Below are 11,099 nucleotides of genomic sequence, written 5' to 3' on the forward strand. Positions count from 1 at the left end.
ATACTCATTCTTATTTTCATTTATATGCTCAATTATTATTCGCATTTATTTTTATCCATTTAGTATAACTCGATTATAACCGTTATAGATCAATTATTAATTCTTCATAATAATAACGTTAATTGTACCATTGTGACCTCTTGAATTTACTTATTATCATAAATCTTAATAGATCAACAATTATAATAGGAAAGTCATTATAAAAGAATGATATTCTTATGGAAAGTGTTATATTTTTTAATAGATTCTTATCTATATTAGAAAATATACTAATTTGAACTCGAAATGAATCTAGCAGGTATTTTATCTGTTGTGTTTTCTGGAGACCAAGCTATACTCGAAGATACTAAAGTTTATCAGAGATGAGTTATATTTTGGAATACATCTACACAAGGATACTTGGTGTCCACCATAAGGCCAAAGAGTTAAATTTTTCTTTTGTCCCTTTTTTTTGAGATCAACTATGGCAGACGATCAACATCCTCTAATTCTATCTCAGCTCTTAAGAATGGTGACAAATATGCAGCAAGCTAATTGTTCATACCCTGGGTCGAGCTAGGTGACTCGGGAAGACTAAAGACACAAGTGATCGATCTCTTCAGGTTGGGTCGCCACCGACCTCTTCTCAAAAGAGTTCAGCCAAATCACCATAGGAGCCCAAAGCAGGCCCAAACGAAGAAGCACAACCCAATCTAAAGGCAGTCAAAGCTTAGAAAGATAAAGGCGGTTCCTCTTAAAGATAAGATGACTTCACTCAAAGATAAGATAAGATAACTAACTTATCTCAAAGAAAGGTCACACCCTGCTACTATAAATACACTGGAGCACCCAGGTATAACTCATATTCTGATTCTACACAAAATACCTGCTCAAAGCCCATGATAACTTAAGCATCGGAGTCTCTTACAGGTACCACCCCCCTCCGGTGATCAAGGATCAGTAGCATCTCAAGGATCAGCAAGTCGGGCGTAACAGCTCCGACCTTCGGTTTCAGGTAACCCTTGAAACATTGGCGCCATTGCCGGGGAACCTGGAAGTCATCCCATTATAATGGAGGATAACCTTGACAACGATCATAACTCTGGCTTGGAGGACAGAACGCCGCATAAGAACACGGAAGCCACGCCAAAAGATACACCTCAAAACAAGGGGGATAAACAAAACCCGAACACAGAAATCTTGGAAGCTATCCGAGAACAACAACATCGCCTCAAACGGCTGGAGCAAGAAGCCGACCGGCAGCGGGAGGCCGAGCGAGACCTTCGTAGAGAAACAAGATGATGCCGAGAGTTAGATGACAAGCTCCTAAAGCTCGAAGCTGATCTCAAAACTAAGACCACCCAATCCAGCCACGAGGAAAGTTTCCACAAGGACCAAGACCCGTTTACAAAGGAGATCATGAAAGCTAAAGTCCCGAAGGATTTCAAAGCCCTTGACATGACTCTGTACGACGGTACGTCTGATCCAAGCCATCATCTCAGCAATTTCAGAAGTCAGATGTATCTTACAGATGCCTCAGATGCAATCCGATGTAAAGCTTTCCCGACCACTTTGACCAAGACGAAAATAAAGTGGTTCGACAGCTTGCCGCCAAGGTCAATAACAAGTTTCGACGACCTCGCCAAGAAGTTCCTAGCTAGATTCTCCATCCAAAAAGACAAAGCCAAACATGCCCCGAGTCTATTAGGAATCAAGCAAGGAGATCGGGAAAGCCTTCGCAACTACATGGAAAGATTCAACAAAGCGTGTCTGGACATACAAAGTCTGCCAACAAAAGCAGTCATCATGGGTCTCATCAATGGCCTGAGAGAAGGACCTTTTAGTCACTCCATCTCAAAAAAGCATCCAACATCTCTGAACGAGGTACAAGAATGGGCAGAAAAGTATATTAACATGGAGGAGAATTATCGATTAGGAGAAACCTCAAAACCTGGATTCCCCTACCCCTCTCGGGACAAGGATAAAGAGTCCAAGAAAAAAGAAGATCAACCCGGTGAGAAGCCCAGAAAATACCACAATTACACCCCTCTTCGGGTGTCTCTTGTGGATGTTTACCGAGAAATATGCAACATAGAAAAGATCCCACCACCTCGCCCAATCAAAAACAAAAGAGTTGGGGGAAGTCGGACAGAGTACTGCGAATACCACCGAATTTACAGACATCCTACTAACGAGTGCTTTGACTTAAAGAATGTCATAGAGAAATTGGCAAGAGAAGGGCGACTAGATCGGTACTTAGCCAACAAAGCAGATGAACCAAGAAAAAGAAGATGGGATGAAGAGGTCGGACGGATTGAACGACCACCCCACACTCCTGAGAGACATGTTCATATGATAGATGGAGGATTCGCAGGAGGAGGGATCTCTAAATCATCTCACAAAAGACACCTTAAAGAGGTATATCATGCAGGGGAATGAGAGAGGTCATCCGACCTCCCGACTATTACCTTTACCCAAGAATATGCAACGGGCATTATCCCGGGATATGATGATCCCATGGTCATTACTATCATATTGGCCAACGCTAATCTCCACAGAACACTAGTAGACCAAGGAAGCTCCTCAGATATCTTGTTCAAATCCGCCTTCGACAAACTCGGTTCGCAAGATAAAGAGCTCAGAGCATATCCAAATAGCTTGTTCGGATTGGGAGATACTCCAATCCAACCACTTGGATATATCTCACTACACACAACCTTTGGAAAGGGAACCCGGTCAAGGACACTCAACATAGACTACATCGTAGTCGACGTGAGCTCAGTTTACAACACCCTAATAGGTCGGACAACAATGAACCAGCTCGCCGCAGTGGTCTTGACTCCACATCTGTGCATGAAGTTCCCAACTCCGGAAGGGATCGCCACGATAAAAGGAGACAAAAAAATTATGCGACGCTGTTACAATGAAAGTCTGAACCTTAAAGGCAACCCCAAAAGAGAGGAAGTCAACACTATTGAACTCGGGGGAGTTTGAGCTCGTGAAGAACTTCGTCCACAACCTGAAGGCGAGACTGAAGAAGTCCAAATCGGTTATGCCCGGGATAAGACGACAAATGTCGGGCAAACCTTAAAGGGAGACTTAAAGGAGTCTCTGATACAGTTCTTAAAGGATAACGCCGACCTATTTGCATGGAAGGCCACAGACATGCCGGGCATAGATCCCAAACTAATGTGCCACAAACTGGCGGTATACCCAAGATCTCGGCCAGTACAGCAGAAGCGTAGGAAGCTCGGACCGGAAAAGTCCCAAGCTATTGAAGAACAGGTATAAGCCTTACTGGAGGCAGGATTCATAAGGGAGGTCAAATACCCACTATGGCTAGCCAATGTTGTCTTGGTAAAAAAGTCAAATAGGAAGTGGCGGATGTGCACTGACTACACTGATCTCAATAAAGCCTGTCCAAAAGATTCCTACCCACTCCCAAGTATAGACATTCTAGTGGATGCATCTTCCGGATACAAGTACCTCTCCTTCATAGATACTTATTCAGGATACAATCAAATCCCTATGTATCCACCCGATCAAGAAAATACCCCGTTCCTAACCCCAAAAGCAAATTACTGCTATATTGTCATGCCATTCAGGCTCAAAAACGCAGGAGCTACCTACCAAAGATTGATGAACAAAGTCCTTGCAGACCACATTGGGAAATTAATGGAGGTTTACGTAGACGATATGCTGGTAAAAACACAAAGTGAGGAATCCTTGTTGCCCGACCTCACCAAAGTGTTCGACACCATCAGAAAGCATGGAATGCGACTTAATCCCGCAAAATGCACCTTTGCGGTAGAAGCTGGTAAATTATTGGGCTTCATGCTCACGCAAAGAGCAATTAAGGTGAATCCAAATAAATGTCAGGCTATACTCGACATGAAAAGTCCGACCTATGTCAAAGAGGTACAGCAACTCAACAGAAGACTTGTAGCCCTGTCCAGGTTTCTACCCGGGTCAGCCATCAGATCTCTCCCCTTTTAGGCCACATTAAGGAAAGGAAAGAGGTTTGAATGGACAACAGAGTGTGAGAAAGCCTTCCAAGATTTCAAAAAATTCTTGGGACAACCACCCATTCTTACCCGACCACGAGAAGGAGAAGTACTCATATTATACCTCGCAGTGAAAAATCGGGCAATCGCTTCAGCACTAGTCAGAGAAGACGAAGGTGGGCACCAACCCATCTACTTCATCAGCAAAGCTTTACAAGGGGCCGAACTGAACTATCAAAAGATAGAAAAGTTCACCTACGCACTCATGCTCACTTCTCGGCGACTCCGCCCGTACTTTCAAGCGCACACTATCAAGGTTCGGACCAACCAGCCCATAAAAGTCATCCTACAGAAGACAGACTTAGCTGGAAGAATTCTGCAGTGGGCAGTCAAGTTGTCCGAATTTGATCTTCAATATGAAGCTCGGACCGCCATCAAATCACAGTATCTGGCTGACTTCATTGCCGAGTACACTGTTGCCCCGAGAAATCCCACAAAATGGAATCTCTACGTGGACGGCTCTTCAAACAAAACCGGGAGTGGCGCAGGTGTGATAATAGAAAGCGATCAGGGAACCCGAATCGAACTCTCATTAAAGTTCGAATTCCCTGCTTCAAATAATCAAGTTGAATACGAGGCATTTCTAGCTGGTTTAAGACTGGCTAAGGAGGTAGGAGTTCAAAAGCTCACCATCTTCAATGATTCACAAGTAGTTACCTCACAAATAGAAGGGAGCTACCAAGCTAAGGATCACACCATGAAAAAGTATCTGAACAAGACCAGAGAACAGCTCGGACAACTCGGTGAATATGAGGTCTAACATATACCTCGGGAACAGAATGCTCGAGCTGATGCACTCTCAAAACTAGCCAGCACCAAACCAGGGGGCAATAATAGAAGCCTCATCCAGGAAACGCTGCAAAGCCCATCAATCTCAGAGGAAGAAAAGGTCCTAACCATATCAGGTCAGGATCAAGGGTGGATGACCCCCATAATCAACTACCTCAAGAAGGAGACACTCCCCACAGACAAAGAGGAGGCAAAAAGACTAGTACGAGAAGCACAACACTATACCATAGTAGGCAACATCTTATATGGGAGAGGGATTTCAACACCCTCCTAAAATATATGTCGACCTCCAACACAAAGGAAGTTCATTGAAGAAATACACAGTGGTATGTGTGGCAACCATCTCGGGGAACGAGCTCTCTCCAAAAAGGTACTCCGAGCTGGATTCTTCTGGCCGACCATACAAAAAGAAGCAACAGAGTTCATCAAGACATGCCCACCATGTCAGAAGCATGCTAACTTCCACATCGCTCCACCAGAAGAGCTCACGTCACCTTGGCCGTTTGCAAAGTGGGGGCTCGACCTCCTCGGACCCTTTCCCTAGGGGTCAGGACAAGTCAAGTTCCTCATTGTAGGGTAGACTATTTCACAAAATGGATTGAGACAGACCCCTAGCTAATGCCACTGCTCAAAAAAGTCAGAAATTTCTACACAAGAACATTATTACAAGGTTCGGGGTCCCTTACTCCATCACCACAGATAATGGCACTCAATTCACTGATACAGGTTTCAGGAACTTGGTAGCTGACTTGAAAATAAAGTACCAATTCACATCCGTAGAACACCCACAAGCCAACGAACAGGCAGAAGCTGCCAACAAAGTCATACTAGCTCGGTTAAAATGGAGACTACAGGACACAAAAGGAGCTTAGGCCGAAGAGCTCCCACAAGTCCTATGGGCATATCGAACAACTCCGCACTCCACCACAGGAGAATCACCCTTCCGGCTTGCTTAAAGAATGATCCTCTACAATGAAGAGGCCAACTCCCAAAATCAAAGGGAAGAGTTAGACCTACTTCCAGAAGTCCGAGAAAGAGCTCGGATTAGAGAGGAAGCGTTAAAACGTCAAATGACTTCAAGGTATAATTAGAGGGTAGTTCAACGAAGCTTCGCCAACAACGATCTCATCCTAATCCGAAATGACATCAGAGCAGGTCGATCAGGAGAAGGGAAGCTAGCAGCTAACTAGAAAGGACCTTATCGAGTTGTAGAGGTACTGGGAAAAGGCTACTACAAGGTGTCTGTTCTGAGGGTTACCTGATACTGTAGGTCGATCTCGGACGAGATCTGCGGTGGTGGCCGGAGCTGACATGTCTGACTTGTTGAACTTGATGGTGCTGCTGATCCTTCATCACCGGAGGGTAGTGGTACCTGCGAGAGACTCTGATGCTTAAGTTAGCATGGGCTTTAAGCAGGTTTTTAGTAGAATCAGAGTATGAGTTATACTTGGGTGCTCCAGTGTATTTATAGTAGTGTAGGCTAACCTTTCCGGATAAGATAAGTTAGTTATCTTATCTTATCTTCTGAGTGAAGTCATCTTATCTTTAAGGGGAACTGCCCTTATCTTTCTAGGCTTTAGTTGCTTTTAGATTGGGCTATGTTCCTTTATTTGGGCTTGCTTGGGCTCCTTGTAGCGTTTCGGCCGAGCTCTTTGAAAAGAGCTCGGGTAATCCTGACCTGAAGAGGTCGGTCGACTGGTCTTCAATCAGCCTGGGTCATACAGCTCGACCCAGAGCATGAACAGTGCCCCTGCTTGAGCTCGGTCTTTCTTTTGAGGTCGTGTCTTCTGCTAGACTTTGACCCCTTGTGGGGAAGTCGAGCTCGAGCATTTTCTGTCGATCCCATTTTTGTAGGGCTCCTAAGGAGTTTTTGAATGCAGAGCGTTTTGTCTTCCCTTTTAATTGTAACGCGCGTTTTGCGTTCCCTTGGAAACGTGCGAGAGTAAAACTCATTAACTCTTTGCCGTTTCCTTTGCTTCCCTTTTTGTATCTCATTTTTGAATTTCAAAGCTTCTTTCAGTTTCTCCTCTCTTGCTCGCTATAACATCTTTCTCTTCTGCTTACCCTTTCACTTTTGCATCCTCACGCTTTCTTTTACTCGAAAGGTGATTTGCTGCTATCGTTTCGGTTGTTTGCTTCAATCTCTGATCAGTTATCGTCTCCTTCTTCTCTGCAGGTTGGTTTTTTTCTTCCTTTTTACTTTCCACGCCGTTCTTTTTGTGTTTGCATTTGTTTTTATTTTGAAAGATCTTGCTTGGGTTCATGTTGGAAAGTTCGAACCTTTCTGCGTTTGTGGTGCCTGATTTGTTGTTGTAACGTGTCCTTTGATGCCGTTTAGGGTTTTGTTTTGTTGCTTGTTTTTTGCCCCTTTTACTTGATTTCTTTATGTGTAGATCTTCTTCTGTTTGTATCTTGGAGTAATGGACTATGAATTTTGAAAAAAGGTTGCATCTTTTTTATGATTTCTACATGCTCTTGCTATGACATGTGCTTGATAATTTTGATGATGATGGGTTTCTTGCTGCTTGTGTAGAGTGATGTTGATGGAGGATTTGTATTTTCAGAGATGTTTTTAGGAGATAGACTGTTGAATTCTTTCTTTCCTGGTTCTTACCTTATTACTGCCTCCAAAGGATGCCCCTGGACCTTGGTGTGAGTCCTGAGGTTTTCTTTTACTGCTGTATCTGACTTCTAACATTCGTATGCTTTTGCCTGAGTTATCTCCATATTTGTCCGAGCTGTTTTCTTGAGCTGTTTTGATTAGTAACCCGTTTTTCCTTTTTCTCACTGTAGAACTAGTTGATCCATGTCTTCTCGCAAAAATATTGTCGAGACGTCCACCAAAGTCCCCGAGGGCATGTCTGACTGGCTGGACTCCCTCGTTTTGATGTGTGTTTCTGTGGTTAATTCTGAGTATTGCGTCCAGCTTAAGAGACATCACTGGGTTTGTAGTGGTAGAGATCAGGAAAAAATTACGAGTTGGTAGCGCCTGACCCCGATGAGAGAGTTTGTTTTCCTTCTCTGACTCAGGGGGAACGTCCCTTCTTTTATGCGTATAATTACTTTTTTAGCCAAATGAACATCACCATTCCTTTTACTTCCTTTGAGACCGACTTGTTGTGGTCCTGCAATATAGCTCCTTCTCAACTTCACCCGAACTCTTAGGGCTTCATAAAGATCTTCCAACTGTTGTGCCAAGAACTGGATGTCCGACCTTCTCAAACTCTCTTTCTTTACCTTTTTATTTTGATGAAGCCTGGGTCAGCTAAGAAGAAGGCTTCCTGGATTTCTTTCCGAGCTGCCCAGGGAAAGAAAGCTTTTTCTATGTACGATGAATCTTTTAGGGATTTCAAAAACTATTATTTCAAGGTCCGAACTGTTGAAGGAGCTCGACCTTTCTTCTTGGAACAGAATAATGAGCCTGCCTTCCCCTTATGTTGGCAAAAGAATGTTGTAGTGTCTAGGTATACTTGGGAAATGTTGGATGAAATCGAGTAGGCTTTTGTGCATGTATTAGAGGAAAATTGGGGGGAGCCTCCCCATCTCGATATAAAGAGGTTCTTGGGGGATCCCTCCCTCCTTCGAACTGAATTGGGTAGCTGCCGATTTCTTTTTAGTTTTGTCTTTGTTATTTTGTTTGTTTTGTCAATCCATCTCTTTCTAACTTGCAACTTTGGTTTTGCTGCTTTATTTTTTCAGAGATGGTGAAGACTACTGACTCCATAAGGCTTTTAAGAGAGCCAGGAAGGCAACTACTGCCCAGAATATTTCGGCCAAAGGTCTTGAGGAGGGATCTTCCAATGTTACGTTGAGGAGGTCGACCTCGGACACTTCTGGACCGAGGAAGATCATCCCAACTCCCCAGGTTCGCTTGGCTTCTTCTGATCCTCCCCAGCCGACCTCTGGTGCTGCCTCTTCTTCTGCTACTGGTCCTCCCCCCAAGAAGTAGAAGACTGTTGAACCCTATAATCTGGATGCCCCTGACTTTGATGATGTAGGGTTTGTTGATAACCAGATTGCCCCTTATGGCTGACTTCCTATGGACGACGTGTCCATCCTGCACCACCTGGATTTTATCACCAGAAGTAGTGTTCGGATGGCGCACATGGGTGCAGCTTTGTTTCGCTCAATCCAAGGATTTTATGCTGGAAGCCAAGTCGGAGTATGACAGGATCAAGGGGTTGAAGGATGAGCTGGACGCTAGAGTTATTAAGCTGGAGTTGGATTTAGAGAAGGAAAAGTCTCGGGCTACCAGAGCTGAGGCGGCTGCGAATTTGGCCGAGGAGATGGCCAAGAAGTCGAAGGAGAGTTATACTCGAACTTATGGCGAGTTGCTGGAGACCAGGGAGAGGCTTGACTCGGCCCGTGCTAATTATACTGAGCTTCAGGGCCATATTGGGGGTAGCGTGACAGATGCGTATGAGAACCTAAAAGCCCAGGTCCGAGTTCTTGCTCCCGAGCTCGACCTGAGTCATTTTAGTTTGGATAATATTGTTGAAAATGGTAAGATTTTTCCTGCGCCGGATGAAGATGAAGAGGAAGGTCCTCCCCCAGAGCCGCCGATCAAGGCTTCTACTGCTGCGACTTCTTCAACTGCTGCTGCTGAGGTCAGCCATTCCCAGCCTAATCCAGATTGTGAGATACTTAATCATGAGGATGGGATTGTGGACGCTGTCGCTGTGAATATCATTCCTCCGCCTTCTGACGCTGCTACTGGGGAAACCTTGCACCCTTTATGAATTATGTGTTTTTATCTCTACAGCCCGACTTGTGGGCTTTTGAACTCTACTTCTTGTAATTTTGGTTTATAACTTGGTTCCTTTGACTGTTAATTGCTTCTATGCAACTTAGTAGATAAACAAAGTTCTTTTGAACTCTTGAGGTCCTCTTCCAGGTTGCCTCCTGAGTTTCTTTGGAATAGCCTTGTTTTCTTTGACATGCTGGCTGTCTTTTTGGGGATTTTTGTAGATCCTCTGCAAGGTATCGAGATTCGGTTGTCCGACCTCTTTCTTGTCGATGTGATGACTTGTCTGATGACTTTTTTGTTTTCTGTATTCTCATAGAACACTTTTGATAGCTTTGTTGCGAGGTCGTGAGGTCGTGGCTTTTTGGGCTGAGCTGTGTCCCTTTTAGCGCATGCCTTTTGTTGGTCGACTTCTCTTGTCGATTCTTTCTCGAGTTATTTTTAGTAATCCATTTTCAATCAGGGCTGGCCAGACCTCTTTCTATGGATTACTTTTTATAACTTTGTCGCTTTGATTGGTCTGGTCCGACTTCTTCTTGGTCGGTCCTTTCTAAGTTATTTCTAGTAATCCATTTTTACTCAGACCTCGTCAGGCCTCTTTCTATGGATTACTTTTTATAACTTTTGTAGCTTTCATGTCGATTGGTCCGACTTCTTCATGTCGGTCGATTCTAAGTTATTTTTAGCAATCTATTTTTACTCAGACCTCGTCAGGCCTCTTTCTATGGATTACTTTTTATAACTTTTGTCTCTTTTATGTCGATTGGTCCAACTTCTTCATGTCGGTCCTTTCTAAGTTATTTTTAGCAATTCATTTTTACTCAGACCTCGTCAGGCTTCTTTCTATGGATTAATTTTTATAACTTCTTGTATTAACCTGTTTTTATCACTTTTTCCTCTTGCCGATTTTGTAGAAGTCGGGCGGTGAGTTTGGTTCTCACTTTGCCGACCTTTTCGAAGTCGGGCGGTGAATTCAGTTTTCACCTCGCCGACCTTTGTAGAACTTCGGACGATGAATTCGATTTTCATCGTGGTCGGGCGGTGAATTTGGTTTTCACCTTGCCGACTTGTAGCTTTGTAATCGGGCGATGGATTTTTGCATTCAGATTAATGTGTCTTGGTAGAGAAACTTTGTAGAGAATCTGAAAGGTTTTATTCCAATAGAAAATAGACATATAGGCAAATAAAATATATACATGTGGGTGTTTACCCCTCTAAGTCAGGCAATGTTACAGATCTTGGCTTGGTGCCTCGTTAAAAAACCTTTTCAGGAAAAAGAGTGCACCTTGACCTAAGATCTTTATTACCTCCTAACTATAATACCTTCTTAGGTTGCAGGCGTGCCATAACCTTGGTAGCTCTCGCCCCTCGAGTTCGGACACCCTGTAGTAGCCTTTTCCTAGTACCTCTGTGACTCGGTTGGGTCCTTTCCAGTTAGTTGCAAGCTTCCCCTCTCCCGGTCGACTTGTTTTGATATCATTTTGGATTAGGATGAGGTCGTTGTTGGCGAAGCTTCGCTGTAC

Source organism: Arachis ipaensis, chromosome B01, assembly GCF_000816755.2.
Source record: "Arachis ipaensis cultivar K30076 chromosome B01, Araip1.1, whole genome shotgun sequence".
NCBI classification, from domain to species: Eukaryota; Viridiplantae; Streptophyta; class Magnoliopsida; order Fabales; family Fabaceae; genus Arachis; species Arachis ipaensis.